Below are 22,093 nucleotides of genomic sequence, written 5' to 3'. Positions count from 1 at the left end.
GTGAGCTCACTGGCCCGAACGTCGGGCAGGGTAATGCAGGCAGGCTCTACTGGAAGAGAACCCAGCATTGCACTGCTGGGAGCAGGCTTACCAGCCACTCTCCAGCTCTGAGCGCAGCCATTTCCTAATCACCTGATGTCATTCTTCCTTGTGTGAGGACAGTGCTGCTGTGACTCGGTAAGGAGTGCCATTCCTGTTCTTGCAAGTATTGCATGAACTGAAGAAAGCAACACGTGGGCAGTTGTCTGGCAGCAAAAGAAATCCTGAACACTGAACAAAAGAAATGAGCCAAACAGCCATTAGGTATTTGAACAAAGGACTGTTTGTTATCTGGGTAGTTTTGGGCAGTGAATATTAAATTGTCCTAAAAATATTTTAATGAATCTGGTTAAATCTGGTGCCAAGCAACATTAAGAATTACTTGCCAAAAGTTGGTTACCTAAACGCTTATGTATGTGTTTTTACCCATGTTTTATTTTTTAAAAGGCTGATTACACTGAGCAAATGCTTACTTTTATGCAAAAAAATAGGCATGTGGTAGCATATATGTAAAATGATCTATGCCTGAATATTTGACTCCTCCAAAATGGGCGAGAGAGAAAGTAAAAAAAGATTTGGCAAAATTCTGAAGTCCTATGCAGCAGTTAAACTCCCAAAGAACAAAAAATTGTCACAACAGAAGCCTAGCAAAAGGTAGCATCAAAACTACTTAACCTGCAGCAATATTGTCAAGGATGTCACCCACAAGTACTGATTAGGCCATGACAAACAAGGTTGTCTTTACATTCACATTCTGCCACCAACAATGTCTATTCGCTTTAACTGCGGAGAGGCAGACACCTTTCCTCATGACAGGGCTATAATACTTCTCTTAATTTAACATACCTGAAGACAAATCTTTCAGGCTAACACTAATCTTTGGTACCTTTAAAGCAGTTACACAGCAGTTACTGTAAGTAAGTTGGAAAAAGGCTCATTTGCAATTGTATTTATTAGAAGGCAAAATAAAAAATAAATAAATAAATAGATAGACAGATAAATAAGAAGCCCAGAAAGTTAAAAACCAAACATGCCATAAAGAGAAACAGCATTCTCAGTCCTAATTGGGAGCTAGCAGTAGGGACAAAAAAAAAACTTTCAGAATACTTACATAGGAGACAGAGAAATAAGCTCATTGTCCATCAGGTACTTACTCATGACTTTGTAGCTGCTTTTCTTCTCTCCAATCTCCTGATTTAACATGGTGCGCAACAATCTGAAAGTCCATGTTTTTCTGAAAAGTACCAATCTGAAAGTACCTTATTTTTCCTCTTTGCCTCTTACCAGCAAAAGACTCCATTGTAGCTTCTTGATTTTATGAAAGCACTTTAACTGAGCCTAACAGATGTGATAGCTCCACCAAAGCACAGTAAGATTTAGAAAATCATCAGTTCCTACATATCTACACAGTGTCTGTACAATGTACTGCTGTTTGAGTCTAAATTTAAACTTCTTTTCTGAGCTCTAAAGATGGACCACATAACAGAGGATCCAGGCAAACTTCTCTTCCAATCCTTTTTAGTATGACAAATCCTCTAAAGAATGAGTTCCTTCTCGAATCAGCAGGGTTTCACAGATCACTTCGCACTCTTCCCAGGCTTCAATCTTTCCAACCTACCCTATACTTTTCACCAGTTTTCTGTGTTTGAAATAACACCTCAGCAGCCCTAGTTTGGCAGAGGAAAAGAGGAAAGGAAAAGTGTAGAAAAGAATAACTCTTAATTTCTTATTTTTCTGATTCTGCAATTAGTCCAAACCTGTTGGAAGACTTCCAAAGAGATTAACACTATCTCTTCACGGGCCAGCAACAAGGCCTTCTTATTGCATTATATCATTAACATTGCATACAAAAAGACAGATATGGGGGAAACAGGCCAGTTGATTTGCAATTTCACAGAAACACTCAGGACCACGCTCAAATAAAATGGCCTATTACTTTATAAGTTCCCAATGAGATTCTTTATGTTATTCTGTGAAGTTCCTCTGATGATCTAGATACACTTCTAGGCTTCTTCAATACACCACATGCTATGTAATTCTTCTTCATACTTGTGAAATATACTGAGTGCAACACGAGCAACTCACTTCACAGATTTCAGTCTGGTAACACAGAACAAGTGATATGTGTTCTGTACTCTAATTCTCTGAAAAACTCAAATTCTGTTCAGAATTTAAAAAAAAAAAGTCTCTTATGACCAAAGCTTGGTAATTACTTAATATCTTGGGACATATCGTCGTAACTATGCTACAAGTGAACAAGACTCGGCTTGCTTTGAGCAACGTAGTACATTTGACATTAGAGCGCACTATTACCAAGTCCCAATAGCCCAGCTCCCCAAAATAGACCAGCAACTTTAATGAAGCACTGCTGTCGGGCTAATAACCTTGTCCACCACTGTCTTACTCCAGGTGCAAAACTGCACTTAGATGCCTATGTTTCTTTAATTTCTGCAGCTGACATGGTCTGTGCTGCGTTGGGATCTCTAGGTAAAGCCTCACTGAGTTGAGCAGTTGTTCTCCAGATGACTGTAAACAAATTAGACTTGAAGTGTTCAAGGGTGCAGGGAATATCGATAAAAGACAAAATGGGAGTGAAAGTCCCCAAAACTGAGAAACGTAGAAGAGAGAAAAAAGTGCAATGTGAACCTAAGAAGAGAAAGAAGGTAGAGAACAAAGGTGACCTCAGCAGCATCTGGCTAGGTCAGGTTTGTTCCAGCAGGGAATATTGTAGCATATAGGGCATGCCCCTCCCCATTTCTGTACCTGTCGATCTGGAGGACCCACATGCAAGAACTTGTCTTTTTTGGTTGTCGTTCCTCTCTCTTCCCTACCCTTCCTCCTCTCTTTTAAATGTAATCCAAGATCTCCATATTAAGAATAAGACTGAAGAACACTTGGAACTCCACCATGATGTGTCTATATGAGATCATGACTAAAATAAACAAATGTAATAAATAAAAAAATCCAAATCTTATCTTTGGATAAAAATGTTCTAAAACAACAGAAAGTGACATTTTACTATATCCAGCAAGTGATGGGTTGATCCAAAAAATTTAGTTAAGTAAGCAATGTGCTTTTTGCAAATTTCAAGCACTTGATAACATAAAATAATATTTTTTTATTATCACAAGGATATATTTAATGTCAGAAGTTCATACTGAGACAGTTTAAGTGGAATTTTGAAGGCAAATAAACTCTCAGCTGCCTGAGAGTATCACAATTACAAAAACTTCTGTGCTACATACTTTTGCCAAGATTTATTGAAGAAATAGGTCAGAGTGTGTAAAGATCCCTAAAGTGTCGTACAAGTATTGCCTTACACAGTACTTCCTGCCCTGTTCACACAAAGGACAGAGAGGAAGCACAGGTGGGACATGATGCCTGGTTAACAAGTCCAGGTAGTGCTTCTGTGACTCCCCAGTAAAGGAGGACAGCCTGGTCAGGGAGTTTGGCATTCCTCAAGCCTGTCAGTTGGTCTGAGTTGCCCACTGTTCAAAGAAGCCATGCCCTGTTTCCTGCTTGCCTTCTTGATAACCATGGTTATGTAAGTCTTTACACACCCAGATGTTAATTTTAGACCACTATTGTTGAATCTCTGGATTTGCTGCTGTTTCAACCTGGATAAATCATCTGTATTTGTTACTGTATCATGCTACTATATTTAGAGATAAGTTATTTATCCCTAAAGCTGATGGTCTAGTGTCTGCTCCTGTATGCTGAACTTATAACTTGGTGAGGCCACCTTAAGCCCTTACAATACAATACATATGGTGCTATACTGTGATTTTGGTCCATTTATTTATGGTCTTATATTCTTGCTTTTAAAGATCATATTATGGGGAAAAAATGCACTTGTTCCTGTGCACAGAGCTGGTCCCACCTCAAATGTGTAAAGGCCACTGGTAAATTTACTATATCTGTGCATCCACAATGAGTCACTACCATTTCCCATTGTGGAAGAATGAATCAGTTCAGCAGAACACAGAAGAATCCAATGCAGTATACATGCAAAAAATATATATATTCATTCTTCTTTTAGTCACATATTAATACATACTCTGGTGTTGTATACAAACAAATAAGATGAAGTCTAAAACAGATTGTAATATAGAAAAATTGAAAGTAGAATAGAGGATATTTTTTCTCCATAGTGAATAACTTGAATCCTCTTCCCTGAAACTTTATATTGCTTTGGTATTTTATTTGGATAACAGAAACCTTAATATGTTTTATATGAGTTCATAACCTGAAGGTTAATTACCATCCACCAGAAATGGGAACAGTTTTGCTCAGATAGTTCTATAACTCTGTGTCTACAGCAATAACCCCTGTGACTACATGAAAATGGTATTGCAATTGCAAATGGTGTTGTCTTTCTCCAAGCACCAGAAAAATATTTAATCAAAAAAAAAAAAAAAGTAGCAGTATTTTGTGGGGGAAAGTGATTTATATTAACGCAAACTGGATGTGAAATTTGAAGATAACTTGAAGATGCTTATAATGACTTTTGCTTGACCCGTAAATGCATTCAGATAAATTCATTATGCTTGGAGTCCACTTCTTTGTCAAAAAAAAAAAAAGTTAATTTGAATTGAAAAATTCCTCCAGTAGAAATTAATTTAGCCCCTGACACTTAAGATTGCGCCTTAGAATACACTTCTAAAGAAGTCACTGGGGCAACATCTTATACTAGTAATCCAACCAGAGATGGGTATGACCTTGAGCACACACCAAAAGCATACTCCTTTTCACGGTTTCATTCTGTGCCAATTAGCATTCTCCCACCAATGCCTAGACACAGCTCGGGAGATATGAAAGACCAGGACTGTTCCCCACAGATAATAAAAATGAGAATACCATATTCTGTTGCTCACTGCCAGGGCCAAAGAACAGACACAGCCTGATATTCCACCCAGGGCCCACCTATACAGCTGTCTTTACGAAAGAGCAGCACAAAGTATTAAGACCAGAGTAATAAACAAAACACAAAACAAATTTAAGATGTAATATTACACTAATACAAGTTTAAGTTTTCACAAATTTGTGAGTAACATTCTTCATTGACTTCCCAATGTCCACACTTAACTTCCTAAACTGATCCTTCAGGGGCAGCTGTCTGGTGTTTAACTACCTGCCACTACTAAGAAGAGTCTTACTCTGTCATCTTTGTAACTCCATTTCAAACAGTTCATAGAATCATAGAGTCATAGAATACCCTGAGTTGGAAAGGATCCACAAGGAACATTATCTCCCACTCCTGGATTCACACAGTACCATCCAAAAATAAAACCACATTTCTGCGAGTGTTGTCCAAATCCTTCTTGAATTCTGGCAGGCTCGGTACCGTGACCATGTCCCTGGGGAGCCTGTCCCAGTGCCCAACCACCCTCTGGGTGAAGAACCTTTCCCTAACACCACGCCTGACCCTCACAGCTCCATGCCATTCCCTCGGGTCCTGTCGCTGTCCCCAGAGAGCAGAGCTCAGCACCTGCCCCTCTGCTCCCCTCATGAGGAAGCTGCAGGCCGCCATGAGGCCTCCCCTCAGTCCCATTCTCTAAGCTGAATAAACCAAGAGACTTCAGCCGCTCCTCATACATCTTGCTTTCTAGACCCTTCACCATCTTCATAGCCCTCCTTTGGATGCTCCCTAATAGTTTTGGCCTCCTTACATTGTGGCACCCAAAACTGCCCACAGTAGCCGAGGTGAGGCCCCACCAGTGCAGAGCAGAGCAGGACAATCCCTTCCCTCAACCAGCTGGAAATGCTGTGCCTGATGCACCTCAGGGAACTGTTGGCCCTTCTGGGTACCAGTTGTAGGATACTGTTAGATTGTCCCTCTTCACCAATAGGCTCAGCTCCCTCTACCAATCCTAACACGACCATCTTGGTAGTACTGTCCTGGACTCACAGTTTATCTACCCAGAGGGGCTATGGAGGTTATCCAGATTCACTAGACAAAGACATTGCTTACCCAGCTTACAATGGCATTAGTCCTACTTTGAGCGAGAGCTTGAACCAAACGACTTGTTACCAACCCTTACATCACCATATGCCTCACAGTAAGTGCAAAAAATATACTAATTCAAGCCAAAGTTAATTCTTTTCTTTTTAGACAAAGCAAATAAATTATGTAGGTCATAGTAAGAAAAACAGATGCCCAATGAGTGTATTGATCATCTGAACATTTGGGTATAAAGCGGCAAAGTTTTCTGTCTTTAGTGTTGGTACAAAAATGTGATGGAGAGTAATTGCAAGCTGATTAAGTTGATACTTGAGTATTACCAAACCTCTGAAACTTTTGTGTCTTTTTACCAACAATTAATCTACTTATTAATGAAGAAACAAGCATGTCTTGTATTTCTTCAAAACACTTCTTTTAATTTAATCTTACATGTTCAGAAAACTGAACCAAATAAAGCTATTTTTACTGATTTTAAGAGCATGAAAATATGTACATTTCTTTTGGATTAGTTTAAGCAATTGTACTTTGTATTATGTAAAAGCAGACAATTATATTCCCTGGGCCTTCCCTACTGAGAGACAAAAAAGAGGAAAATTCTCCCCCGAACTGTACTCAGTGATGAAATTTTGATCAGGAAAATGTTATTCAAAGTGCACAATAATAAACAAAAGCTAGTAATTTGATGAATATTAAATACCAATATGTACTAAATTATTCTGAAAGTTGCTTCTATTTAACTAATAAACCATCTTCTCATAGAAGCAACATTCACATATATAGAGTTCAGTTTGTGTCAGTATTTCTATTTCAAGTATTATACTATATATTTTATTATTGTAATTCACTATTTAGAGAAGTGCACTACTCAGTTGGAAATACCTTTCAGGTTAGATCTTAAGAAATTGCACTTGAGCCCCATAAAGGATTTTCATTTCTGTGCTAGATGTTTAGAATTTTACAACAAAATATGTCACTAAAACTTTATTTGTGATTTAGGAAAATTTCTTCTATAAGATTTAAAATAAATAAATAAATAGTTGGTTGTAAGCCAAGGATCTGGCTACAACAGCGGAGGGAGTAACAGAAATATTTATGAAACTGAGTCAGGAAAATACATTTGAAAAAATGCATAGGTGTACAAGAACGAATCTGGTTATTATACAGGGCTTTGTGTTATAAAGCAGCATGGATTGCTGTTCAAACAATAAAAAAAGAAAAAGAAGAAAAAAATACCCTAATTTTTCGTGTAACATTTACAATAAAGTCTTTATATGGTCTTTATATGAAATCCTTAGAGAAGGTTCTGATCTGAGAAGTCAAGATAAGGTCACCCTGGAACTATATATTCACAAGTTAGGGTGTGAGAAAATTTTTGCTTCATAGGCTAAAATTTGTAATTTTACTGTTACCTTATCCTACACATTTGTTTGTTTGTTCACATCTTGTTTGTTCATTTTAGATCATGTTAGCATACTAGAAGCTGGATTTTATTTATTTATTTATTTATTTATTTATTTATTTAATTGATTAATTTATTTATTTTGTTATCTGAAAGTTCTGTAGCTTTCAAAATGCTAGTGAAAAAAAATCTGATCCCCAATTTAGACAAGTGCTATTTTAGTACTAAAAAAATCATCGCGTATAAATGTGTTGTGTCAATATCCCACAGAGTAATAATAGGGGACTGATGGGGTGAAACAGAGGACAGAAAGCTTCTGAGTAGGGAGTCCCTAACAGGTGAGGAAACTCAGAAATTGTGAAGAAGAATGGAGGATGAGAGGAAGTTGCCTAACAGAGAAGCAGAAATGGCAAGTCAGAAGGCATTATTTGAAGATTATTTGAAGATAAGAGTAAGGAGGAGCACAATGGCTAGCTTAGATTAAACATAACTACAATGAAAGATGTTTTTTTTTTGAGTGCCTGACAGGAAATAAAAATAGGATCTACAACAGGAATGAAGAAGTAGTAGTCAATATGATGAGTAGTCAGATCTGATCTGTTTTAACCTTAAAAGTCTATGGAAAAGCACTAAGACATGGAAGAAACAACTGACAACTTGTTGCTCTTCTTTTGAAGTTATGGCAAGATCACTTGCTTTGAGATAGATGTAGACTGCCATCAAAAACACACCTTTTCACAAGTAGGTGTTCTGCTTTTTCACATTACCTCATTATAAATATATGGCCATCAGACAATTCAAAAATATTTTAAATATGAAATAGTGATGAATAAGAGATTAAAATCCTCTTCCTTTCTTGGCTGGAAGAAAGATGAAAGATGACCTTTTTAGGAAAAAAAATGGAAATCTACAATTAAAAAAAAAGTAATTTTTAGTTGCCTTAATTTTGAAGTAGGTATGAGTGTTGCATTTTAATAATGTAGAATGAGATCTCTGAAATCACTAAGACACCCCTCAGATCAGTATACTGTGATCCTTTCTTCATAATGGGGCTAAGTCCTTGTGTAAGAAATCCCACTGAAGTCAAAGGAACTAAAAACTGAAAATTAATTTGACTTTTTATCAGTATCTTTAGGGGTTTTAGAGACCCGCAGTACAGTACCACAGCTTTATGTAGGGGAAAAAAAAAAAAAGATTAAAAAAAAGAGAGAGGAAGAGAGAGACCAGATCACATATGTAATGAAAATATTACATGAAAGCTGCTGAATACCCAGCCAGTCCAACTGCAGAAACATGGTATATGCCTGTGTGAAGTGACATTTTCAAAAACATATCTTTTCACAAAACTCTGAACTATTAGAAGAAAACACCCTAATAATAATAAAAAGTTAAAATGTATTATTGATTCTGATTTATTTGCTAATTTGCAGAGAGGGTATATTTCAAATTCCTTTTTTTTTTTTTCCAGTGCCCAAAGATATAGACAAATATCTTGCTTCACACAGTGCACTTTTTTTGATATATATATTCAAAGCTCAAGGACCATCCAATAAAGAACATCCTTTGATGGCCTTTATCAAGGGTAATAAAGGTCATGAAAGGCTGTCCTTTACATAGGCTGCATCAGATTTTTTTTTCTAGAATATTAAGGCACGTATCAATATGATCTGTCATTCAACCTTGAGGTGCAGTTAAAACAGAAAAATGATGAGAGGTACTTAGTAGCTACTTATTTTACTAAACTGGTCTGTTTAAAACAGAGCATTGAGTTTCAGTGCAATTAAGGGTCATGTGGTGAAGTGGTATCTCTTAAGCTCCATCAGTAGAAGATAATGTCAGTTCAAAGTGAACACAAGTTTTATTTTAATTTCTACTAGCACAAAGATATTTTGGCTATAGACTTAGGATAAAAGGACTCTATAAAAAATAGAATTTCATCTTTCAAGCCAAGCAAATGATAATCTCTTCTTTAGGAATCACTGCTCACAGATATTCAAAGGTTTTGTACAAAAATTTGGTATGTGTATCACTCAGAAACTTGCAAAAAATATGCTGAAAAAAATTACCAAATTATACAAACCGAACTTGGCCAGGTAAAAACCTCAAACCTGTACAAGTAATATTATTGTTAGCAGTGCGATTATAATAGGAATGTCTGGAAGTACCACATGATTAAAGGAAACAGAAAAAAAAATAGCTTTATTCAATTTTTTTTAAACTAAAATACAATCGACATTCATAACTCTCAGAGAGTCAGATGCTTCCTAAGAATATCACTTGTCAAGGTCTGTACAGTGTTCAAGAAACAGGACCATTTGATGTGAAAGAACAGATCAGAAAATCACAACTCACCATAGTGTAGTCCAGACACACATTTACCAGTTAAGCTAAACATGCATTAGATCCCTAATGGATGTGTGATACTTGCTCTAAAATCTGCTTACGATAGCACAGATGGGAAGCTTTCACCTTTACGTAACTCAGATCAGGACTGTATTTCTTTCCTCATAATATATGGTTATTTTGCCCTCAAATCTCAAGTACTGTATAAAGACCAGAATCATTCCTTATAGATCAGAGTTTAACTTCCTCATCTATACAGCCTAAAGCTAGCTTCAAAACTCAGACGATTTACTTATTAACAAGCTATCGGTGGAGAGCAGTGTAATTTTATCAGAAATCTTAGAACAATACTCAGTAAAGCTCATCCTCCCTGTAAATGAAGTTACACTATTTACCACCATGACTGCAGTCTTAGAATCAAAACTCAGTGAAGTGAGTTGCAAAATGGTACTCAAACAACCCTTTTGGAGTTTAGAACAGGATATTCCTCTTAGAACAGGATATTCACTTCCACTAGCTTATCAGCAAGGATTTATCTAGCAGATCACTTGAGCACCTTTCCTGTCATCATCAAGAAGAGCAGCAACTTTATACCACAAAACTAAATGATGCCAACATTTGTTCAAATCAAGAAGCATTACAGTAAGTAGCTCTTATTTCTGTACAATGTTTTTATGAAAGACTGGACAGTGAATGCTATCTGTATTGTTGAAGATATGACACATTTTTCCTCAAAACGTGGTGGTGGTAGACACCTCTCAGCATCCTATTCTCTAATCATGTTCTTCAGCTGAACATGCAGTAGGTATTTGTTTACTTTATGCTTTGTTTTACAGTCAATTTTTCATACAGTTGATTAACAAGGGGTGCAGTTTGAACCCAGGAACAAGAAATGCCTGAGTTCTCCTCTTGCCTTTGACACACTTAGTGTAAATATATCAATTTCTCTGTTTTTATGTCCCTTGAATGAGTGTTGAGATGAGTAATCGCAATTTGTAAAGTACTTTACAAATAGGAACACAGAAAGAAAATCTAGTGAATGAGGCATGGGAATAGTGACTAACTTGGGATGAAGATAGCCAGCCCCATATCAGAGCCACAGACTTTAAAGAGAAAACACTCCTAGTTAAAAACGGATAAAAAAAATAATTAACAGAGTAAATTGATTCAGTTCAATAGATGTACTTAATGGATGCAATCACAAATTAAGGAATATACAAATGTCCACAAATTGCTGCATGTAATTGCCAGACAGAAGGCCTCTAAACTCTTAACTGTGGTTTATTGTCTCAATTTTGGCTTTAAACATTCAAGCAGCTTCCTTCCTTCCTTCCTTCCTTCCTTCCTTCCTTCCTTCCTTCCTTCCTTCCTTCCTTCCTTCCTTCCTTCCTTCCTTCCTTCCTTCCTTCCTTCCTTCCTTCCTTCCTTCCTTCCTTCCTTCCTTCCTTCCAGCAGGAAGACTTGCTTTTCATTGAACATCCTGAATTACTCCTTTTATATTAATTTTTATTATCTCATTTCTGCAATGTTTTAGCTAATAATAAAGACCCCAGTGGCTCTCACCAGTCATCCATCCATCCACCCTTCCAAGCAAAGTCTTTTCTCCAACAGTAGTAAAGCCCAATCACTGGTCCCGAGGTAAGCACAGCTGAGGTGTGGGCAGGGCTATCAGGTGTGCAGATTTTATCCTCTGTCTATGTCCAGACAAAGCATAAAGAAGACATTCTTGTGTACCTACCAAAGCATATCATTTTTATTATCCTTTCTATAAACTCCTCTGCATCAGCAGCATAACTGAACTCATCCACGCACCCCTTTAAATGATTCATTGTATTATCTAATTTTTATAATATACTTCCCCAGGTTTAGTGACTGCTTAGTGAGCAAGCTGTATTTTGACCATTTGCTACACTTTTGTTGGTTTTTGCTTTAAGCTTAAAAACTTCAAAGAAACAAGGATGCAAGCAGAACGTTTGACTAAGCTATGATCCTGCAAAGCCCTCCTCAGTTTATTGCTGAGTCCACAGTACCACAGAGCCTGTGGTTAGGACCCTAAAATCAGGAAGTGGGTACCAGCTTTACATCTCATTGAATCATTATGTTTTACATATATTGAATCATTATGTTTTTAATTGTGCAAGCCCAGCTCAGATCCAGAAATTAATGCTTCTTCCCCAAAGATTTTCTTCCAGTAGTTTTCTTATAGTTTGACTTAGCATGACTTGCTTTCCCACAACTAATTCACTCAATATATGCATAATAAAGACGGCAGCGATGCCTCATTTTAAGATCTTGGTGGCTGGAGGCTAGGAAGTAGGAGACCTATATTTCATTCCTTCTCATGGAAAGTGGGATGAATGCCTTTCCCTGGGAAGAGACCTGGATTCTGATCACTCTCAAAGGACTCCTGTTTTTGACATGAAGTACTAATTAGATAGAATACATTTACTGATTTTAAATCAGTGAAAGTATGAGAACCATAGGCACTTGGTACCCCTTCAAATAAAAGGGCAGAAGATTTTTAAAAATGATCTCTTAATTGTTCATGTCCAGTTTCACAAAATGGGAATTGTTTTCAGTTATGCCAACTACCTACCACTTCCTAATAGCCTTCAGCTGAATTGGATAATGAAAAAAAAAAAATCATAAATCTCTATTTAGACATTTTCTCAACTGAATATCCAAACTTTTGAAAATATAGTCCTTCACTTTTCCTCAATTCTTCCATGCTCTGAGAAATGAAGTAAAATGTTTTGAACTCATAAGAAAGACTGTCAGATCTCCAGAAATAAGAAATGAAAACAAATCTAATAAACAGGAAAGGCAAAAGCTAGCAGCATCTACCAGTTAATAGAAAGGAAAATACAACAAGCAGTACAAAGCTTAAAAATAGTCACCACAGGGTTCCAGTTCCTTGGTTTTGAGGAATTTAAAGGCTCAGGCTCCCGAATGCAAGCAGGGGAAAATGACTGTGGGGGAAGGACTAATGCAGACTTCAATACAGTAAAGAACCTTCCTGATCTGAAGGAAGGTTATTCTTCTGTATGCTCTATACAGCCAGCATTGTAAAGACTATATTTTAGAAATAGGTTCATTCAGATGTTACAATAGTCTGTTGTTAAAGTTTTGAAGACTTTGATGTATCATATTTTGTTAATAGATTGTCTAAACATATGCATATTGTTGTAAGCTTCCATACTGAATGCAGTACTTGGAAAACTAATTTGATTTTCTCTACATATCCTGCTTAGTATTTGTCCTTCATTCACATTGTAATATTTATTGCTCAGCCATACACTGAAATATTGTAGAAATCTTATTATTGTTATTAGTTAGGACTCCCTAAGAAGGAAATGTACAAAAAATATATCATAGATTATTGACTCATGTTTAAATTATATTTTCACTTACTAATAATTAATATAACAGAGTGAGCAGTTTAGTAAAAGGTTATATCTATAAAATTATTAAAAATGATTAAATTATGCCTGGCAGCTACTAGTGAAAATGCACCCAGCCATGGCTATCTATAGTGCAGTTGCACTGGCTCAGGTGGAAATGGCATATTAATGTGGCCCATTTACTTTATGCTATAGACTTCTCTGAAGGAGGAACAGTGAGGGGACTAAGATAAAACACTAATGGAACATAATAAAACGTGGCTGTTGATACTGAGTAACTAATGGCAATTTTGTATCTTTGCTGCAGTAAGTGTGCTATTATTAATTACTACTAATTTTTATTTCTTCAATTTAGTAAGTATTTTAGTAATGCTGAATAATTCATGTCTGAAAGAGAAAATGTGAAATGGCATTCCATGCCATTGCAAACACATCTTTATCAGTAAAAAACAAAACAAACATACAAAAAGAATTAAATTAATAATCTTTCAATTGCTTTTGCCTTTCTAGAAATGTATTTAATATTAATAACCTTTTCATTGTATACTGTATATCTCATCAAAATGTGTAAGAACCTGCTGAAACACAGAGGCACAGGTCCCATATTAAAAACTATACATTGCTTTCAATTGTTTATAGATCTGATTTTAAATCAAATTTGAGCATCTGTTTTCTGATAAATGACTTTTGCTACTGACTGACCCTTATATCTTCACTGAAGTCCAGAATTGAGGTATACTTATTCCAGAGCTTACTTCAGGGCTGCAGTGTACATGGTAGTAACAATGGAAATACTTTAAAAGAATCTATCCTGTGCATCCACTTACCAACACATCTTTTGATTGTTCTTAATATAGAAACACATAGATATGTAACAACTAAAAATACAAAATGTAATTCAAGAATTGCCTGTAATTCTTTCAATTATCACACTTCCCTCCCCCATTTCTTATCATCCCCCAGCTTTATTCATACAGTAATTAAAAATGATTTTCCCCACTCTGTTGACAAGTCTTCAATTTTGGTATGACAACTCTTGTTTTATAATGAGGTGAAAGGATATTACTGGTAAAGAAAAATGGACTTCTCTGCTTGCTAACGACTGTCAAATATTATACTCCTCTGAACACACTGTCTCATTGGGAAGAAAATAGTCATATGGGGTTCCAAATGTGTGCTGGCATGTTTATTTTTATAACAAAAACAACCATGAATTTAAGGCGACTTTCTCCAAAATTAAAACGAAAAAAGACTCTTTCTTGTCTCTAACAAGACTATTTCTTCCATTAACTTTTGAGGTTTAAAAGGAGCCATGAACCAAAACCACAAACACAGAATTACCTTTTTGGCATCTTTGCTGCCCAGTTAGGAAAGGGAGGATAAGGTCTGATGAAAGTTACATCCTACATTTTAAGGGCTAAACCTCTCAACTGGAGGTTAAGCGTCCATCTGTCATTTACAAAGTACATATGTAAAATCTGGATTGCTTATTTTAAACAGTATTTTCTTGGCTTTAACTGGTGCTAATTTTCTGTTGCTTCCTTCTCTGTTTTGTATGTAAAATCAGCACAGCTGTCATCTCATACCAACAACTGCTTTAGATGACCTAGCATTATTTCTGCAATGTATTTAGACCAGTTGCTCACAGAGGCTTTCATGTCATCTCTAAGTGGCTTAAAAATATTTTTGGATGGTTCCTAAAGTAAAAGGATGAATGCCAGTTTACAGAATTGCTGTGCCACCCAAACCTTTCAGTGATACCTTCCACCATGGAAAGATTTCCCATCCTCCAGCCTTTGGAAATGCCTAGTTTAAGTGAGATGCTGATTCATTTCCTGAAGATCTTTAAACACAGGCAGCTGTGTGCTGCTGAGGGTTGGTATTTAAGCATTGTTCCAGAGGCTTCCTGTCCCTGAATTCTGTAGGAGGGAAAAAAGTGCTGTTTTGTTGTTTTGTGTTTTTTGGGGGGTTGTTTTTGGTTGGTTTTGTTTTGTTTTCTTTGGGGTGGACATTTCTTCCTGAGAAAAAAGAAAAAAACAAATTCTTGGGGAAAAAAGCTTCTGTAAGTGACTGATAAGGAATAGAAAAGGAAGTACGGACTCAAAGTACCTGGCTTTTCTGGGGCTGTTAAATGCCCCCAGGTCCAGGTCATCAAAGAATCTGAAGTCTAGATATAAGAATGAGGGGAAATTAAATGTATCTTTTGCATAATTTTATAAGGCAAAAGATGTTCTTATAAGGTCTGTTAGAGATTATCTGCTTCTGTGAGCTTTAATTTATCTGCTGTTTCATTGCCACAGAATACACAGTGACAATGACAGGAATAAAAGAAAAATCCAAGAGCTTTGAGACCTTGTTTCTCTATTTGCTTTCAATAATAATTCAGGCTTCATGTCAAAATAATGATAAGTATTCCCACAAAGATGAACTATTAGCAATGGGCCTTTGTTTCTTAGTTTCTTACCACATCAAAAAGGATAAGAAGTCTTTAATTGTTTTATTAAATATTCATCTTGGTGTCTGTGAAAATATTAGAAACAAAAATATATTACATAAATTGGTTTATATCTTGCTTTGACTCAAGGCAAATCCAGCCATAAACCACAGTCCCTCTTGATTAATATCTCAGTAGTGTTTACTACTCTTCAACTGCTAGTTCAGTGTTTATTCTGTTCATTATACTGTTTCCTGTATCACTGTGGTGTTTATTGTTCTTCTGTGTATTTTTGACCTTTAATGTTTTATCTATAGCTCTGCTATTAAATTCACTCTTTTGTTAAATATGGATTCCATCTTGCTTGTATATTGCTGAATTTTTCAAAGCTTTAACATAAAACTATCTTAATGTTGATTGACAGCATGAAGTCAGAAGAGTTAAGTAGCCTTGGAAACAGCCTTTTGCTCTACAGGGACTTACTTGGACGAACTATTTCTGATACTAACTTTTCCAAGCTATTCTTCTGTCTCAGAACAGCAATATGACTGAAACTGTTGGTGGCAAAATTAATCTAAAGGACAGCCAGAGGAGTATATACTTTTTTTTTTTCTCAGGTTAAAATGAAGTTGTCTAGAAGAGTACACAGCTATGGACAGATTATGGTTCTGTATAATTCATACAGTGATTTAGACAAGAATATGTTAATGGAATATGCTATTTGGCAAATGCTCTCATTTTCTGTGATAAAGAAGTCCCGTAAATGTCTTATGAAGCTTAAGTTAGCCGTTGGGCTGAAATATTTTCTGCAGATTCTTCTGGAGTTGTTCTGTGGCCTGAGGCAGAAAACTTCTATGTCTCTGCCGGGTGTCCTATTTGGTTACTTCAGTGGAGGAATTTAACCATTTTATATTCTGAAATATTATTCAAATATTTGTGGCTGGATATCTGAACATATGTATATCTATGGCCTGGTACCCAGAAATGGTAAACTTAAAAAAAAAAAAAAAAAAAATGGCTCAGGATTCTTTCTGGGGCAGCTAAACCAGCGGCTCTACTTCAACAGCACCCTAGGCAGCCTCCAAGTCAGGTATGTGCACTGCAACACCACAGGTTGAACCCAGCACTTTGTCTTTTCAGAAAACCATTTGTGTACCAAAGACGTTTGGTCCAGCAATGAGACAAAATGCTGTATGATGTAAATTCCTCAAACCACACGTAATGGAGATGTGAAGGGCCTCAGCACCATCTATTTCAACCTACAGATTAATTTGTATTACACTAAGTTACTTGCTAATGTAGAAAAAGCCTGCTCCAGTTTTTAAGGAGTCCATGCAAATTCCCCTGAAGCACTTCCCTGGGTTAAGTGCTACCATGTTGAACCCAAGATATTTCACAAGAAACAAAACAGCTTTTGCTAATCAACTGTATTCTCCAAAAAATCAAATCAATATAACTGTATTTCGATTGCATCTCTTGTATCTCTTTAAGTTCAGCACAGATTTTTTTACTTATGTCTTACAATTTTAAGTATCACTTTTCAAATATATTTTAGGTAGTACTATTTTATACTGTTTTCACCTACTTATCTATCTACTGTAAATACATGTCTAGGTGATAACTGGTAAAGATTCAAACATACGTTTATCCAGATTGGATTTCAACTTCTCTCTCAGTTGCTAACACCTTTTTACTAGTGACCTCTTCCAGCAGATGTCATTCTGTTGTAAGCAGCAAACAGAAAGCAGGCAAAGCCTGTATTTCAAAACAGGAGCACGGGAAAATATTTGGTGCTCTTACTAAATTGAATGTGTATGTTTGGAGGGTGCTGCACAGTAAACAAAAGTGATGTGTAACCTCTTATTTTTCATACCCTGACCTTCTCAAAATCCATTCAAACTACATTTTCAAATTTTGTAAGAACAAAATGAAGAATCTCAAGACACAAAATTACCTTTACATTAAAAGTGTGTTTGAGCTACCATTTGGAATCTCATTATTTCCTTATATTATCCATATGGGATTGTCTTCAATATTACAAATATTTGACAGCACTGAGATGGAGTGCAGTTTATGCTTCCTAATAAAAAAAAATGTATTAAAATTTTCCTAACAGAAAGGCAACATACCCCAAAATTATGTTATTTCTGAAGTATGCTAGGTTACTTATCATGTGCAAGTGTTGTGGGCTGTATCGTCATACAACACCTGAAAACTAGTGGTCTGAGTTCTCATGTATTCAATATATGAGGTGGTTTTAATCCACAGATATGTTCTGATTCAGAAGTAGAAATTGCTTATCCTGGGGCAAGTGCAAATTTTCTTGCCCCTCTGTTAGCAGATCTACCTCAGAGTTACCTATGTGCTACAGTATTATATTCGGTAACCTCACACTGAGCATCCCCAATTGCTGAACAAACCCCAGAATATTCAAGTTGCACTTAGCAGGAATAACGCACTTTGACATACAAGTATATGCAGTGCTATGACTGTGATGTGAGCTGATGAGCTGTCTTTCATAGTGGAGGCAGAAATTTCTAGGAGAGAAGGAATAACATGTAGGAATGGGAAACACGACCATCATCCAAAGTTTTTACAGCCAGACACTGTCCAACTTGTCCTAGTGCAGTAGCATTCCTGGATGCCAGTCAGAGATTAGGATCTCCATGGTCAAAGTGTACAAAAACAGAACCCCAAGGAATCTGAAGCCCAAGCTATGTTAAATGCCAATTTCACAGAATGCCATAGGCTTCCCCCACTGCAGCTCTTGGCTGTTGAAACCCCAGACCAAAGAGGAGCAATACCATGCTTAAGCAATTCCAGTATAGTTCTTCGTGCCACAGGCACACATTACAGTCCTCCCATATCATAGTACAACCTAAAGGAGTAACAACAATACACTTGAGCACATTATTGTAAAGATCAGAAAATTCACTTAATTCTCAAAAGGTAGGTTCTGTGATTTTAAGAATAGATGATATTCTTTGATCCTCTTCTCGAGTGAGAAATGGAATACATCATTAATTTTGCAGCCTTGTCTGATGATGGTCTTTTTGTCTCCTTATGCTCCATTTTGGAGACTTGTTGGTTTTTAATACCACCAGGATATATATATGTCAGCACCTTATTTAATATTCCTATTTTAAAATATCAAAAAGCCTTAAAAGAGCTATATCTATACACTTAATTGCAGTGATGTTCAATCTGTCCTAGAAATGCCCTTGGGAATTACCTGAACATCAAACACTAATGTGTAGTCGGGGTTGAGCTGAGTGAGAGAGCAGTAACACAACAGAAGGAAGAACGTGGACTCTGCTCTTGACTTTCACCATCTGTGATGTGATACCTGAATCTCAGCACTTATCCTCTCCCATGTGAAGACAAACGTTAGCTTAAACCACACTGCGTAATACAGTAATGGTTTAAAGTAACCTGTTTGGCTTTCTGCTGAAATGGACTAGCAATGCTCATGTAAGCAGACAGCCTCTCTCAGATTGACCATGATAACTAACAGCTGAGAAACAGGAAGAAGCAATTCCTGAAAATTCCCTGCAGCTTTATGAACTAGGCATAGGCAGAGAGATTAGGCATGGAAATATAGGCTGTACACAAATGATGAGGCACACTGACAAAACAAGCATGTGCAAACATACCTAGTGAGAAGGCAGTAACAACACGTTGGTTGGCACACTGTTCAGATTTTAGAACAAATCTCAGCCGACAAAAGCATGGCCACAGAATATCTGATCACTATTTACAACACCTTTTTTTTTTTTTTAGTTTTTGTAAGATCCAGCAGCATGATTCATCATATCATTATTCCACACCCCTTTTATTAAAAACGTGTTCTCAGACCAGACATGCACTGCAAGTAGAGAATAATAGAGCTTTTCCTAAGCAGATGACTCTTCTGGCATTAAGGCAAAAATGTAGAAGTGCAAGATCTCTTTATGAAAAGATAAACAATTACAGATACAAGGACTCATCAGAAATTATTTCCAAACACTAGTAGTTTTCAGAGCAGCAAGGATTATCAGATAAAGATTACTATAATTCACCAGAAGTTTGGAAACCTTTTTTGTATGAAAAGGAAATTTTTTATACACAATTAAGATCTTCAGACACATGAGTAGAGATGTAAAATTTTGTTCCAGGAGGTCAGCAACAGTACAAATTCAATTAATCCTCTAAAACTATTCCTACATTCTTAGGAAACTATTCTTGAAAATGAAGAAAGTGTGATACTATCAGAGCCAGTGATGAAAAATATTATCTTTCTGGAGAGTTTTCTTCACTTTTATATGTAATACATATATATCACTTTATATATAATATAAAGAAAATCTATGTTTTTCCTTTAACCTTGAAATCATTGCTCCCACATCCTTTCTTCCACTTCTAATTTAAGTATACATTTTAAATTACTTGAAAATCACTGTACACTTACCAATATTAAATTTCACTAAAAAGTATCAGCCCATCATCTTTTTTCCCTTTTCTTGCAGTTTACTTTCAAGGTGTGGCTTTTGACTTGCTTTAACATTACCACAAGAAAGTGTCTAACAGAACACACATTAACTCACTTAACCTTAGGTGACTGTATTTATTGTACTCTTACAGAATCTTTACTGGTATGTTTTCAGCTTTGAGCTCAGCAGGATGCTTGTTGCTGGTGTTCACCTTTCACCCACACACCTTGAATGTTCTTCCCTGTCTAAGAGAAATCATGGACTGTACTTCGTAGCCAGTAAATAAAGCCAGTATATATGAACTCAAAATAACAGAATTGTAACAAAATTACAAAATTGTAATTTCACAGCATAGATTTTGCCTCATCTTAAATGGAGGCAGTGCACACTTAATAATCCCAGAGAGCTATAACACGATGTCTCCCTCCGCTATTTTAATTTTTAGCTGGCATGCATTAGTAAATATGTCAGAATCCTTCTGCCTTTTCTTCATTGAGATGCATACAAAATGCATACTCTGCCTGCCAATACTGTAAAGTGATTTTCATTGTGTGTTTTATGGAACTGTTAGATATGTTGGATGAAATCGTGGTCTCCTTTGAAGTTAAGGAGAGCATTACTGTTGACTTAATGAGACTGAGATTTCTTTTATGTTCAAAGTTAGGCACTGTTTTTCACTTTCTTTTTTATTAAAACATACCTCAGAAAGTTAAAAAGTAAATCAGTACTTTCAGTGTTGCATCCACAACATCTAAAAGCCTAAAAATGTCAATAATTCAAAAATCCCCATAAATGGCTTTGAATGCCAGAAACAAAGTTAGATAAAATTTGTATGAAGTCAGAAATATCTTAAATAAAGTGCTTCCTATTGGCAACAAATCTGAATTGGATTAGCAAACCCTTATAAAAAAGTTCTACAGAATTTATTTCAAACTACAACTGATCTTTTTAAAACCTGCTTACCCCCACGAAATTATAAATGCAACAGGATTTGTGATAAAATATTATGCCAAAAGATTAGAAAAAGAAATACAAAAAAGGTACAGTTCTTTGCTAAAGGCTGTCAGCTTTTACATTAATTTCTAAGGAAGTCAGTTCAATCTATATAGACTCCTACTGGCTGCATCTCTGTTATTTATTCTCTATGGCATTTCCATAGTGCATATGAGATCATACATAGGAGCTATAAGAAACATCACAATTTCAGTTATACCTTTTGATAACTGGAATTTAGAAATTCTTCACACATAAGGGTAGCATTTTTGAAGAGATGACTTCACATTTCAGGATATTTTACTGGGTCTTTGTGCTACAAACATGTTTAGACACATTCAGAGGTCATTCTTCAACAGCTATTTTCTTGAATGAAAGTTGAAAAGCATTTCTTTAAGTACAAGTTTATCTGTTTTTAAGAGAGAGGCTTCTACAGACACCTTCAGTTCAGATCCAGATCCTAAAGAAACTTTAAGCCTTTTTTGAATGGAAAACAAAGATTAACTAGGTTAATGTGCTTTACTTTTCTTACTGTGCTTTAGTATCCGGAAGACAAGGTCATGGCTCACGTTAAAATAATTACACAAGGTTGGAAGATAGTAGAACAAGTATTTGACATTTTGATGCAATGTTTTTCCTCATTATTGAATGGGTATTACAAGAAATGTGGAAAGCTAGCAATCTGACACCTGGTAAGAAAAATCTGCAATAGCTAATCTGAGAGCCCCGAATGCTTAAAGTATCCACTGACATCTAGCAAACATGTCACCATAGTAAAATGGACAACTTCCAGGATGCCTTGGCCAAGTGTTTCTCCAGAAGCAGACTTCTCTGAGTGGATGGCTGCTGATAACCAGCCTATTACTAGGATAGAGAATTTGTGCTTGAGTGCTTTTGGAGCTCTTTCTGACATATATTCCATGTTCAAAGACTTAACCTGTATTCTCAGTTCAGATTAGCTTTAGATAATACATAATAAACAATGAATGTCTTTTAAGAAAGAGAAGTGTGTCTAAATCTCTCAAGTCTCCATCTAGTATTGCCTGAGATCAC

Source organism: Anser anser (assembly GCF_964211835.1).
Source record: "Anser anser genome assembly, chromosome: 5".
In the NCBI taxonomy this organism is placed as follows: Eukaryota; Metazoa; Chordata; class Aves; order Anseriformes; family Anatidae; genus Anser; species Anser anser.
The sequence above is the reverse complement of the archived record's forward strand: the minus strand, read 5'-3'. Positions refer to the sequence as shown.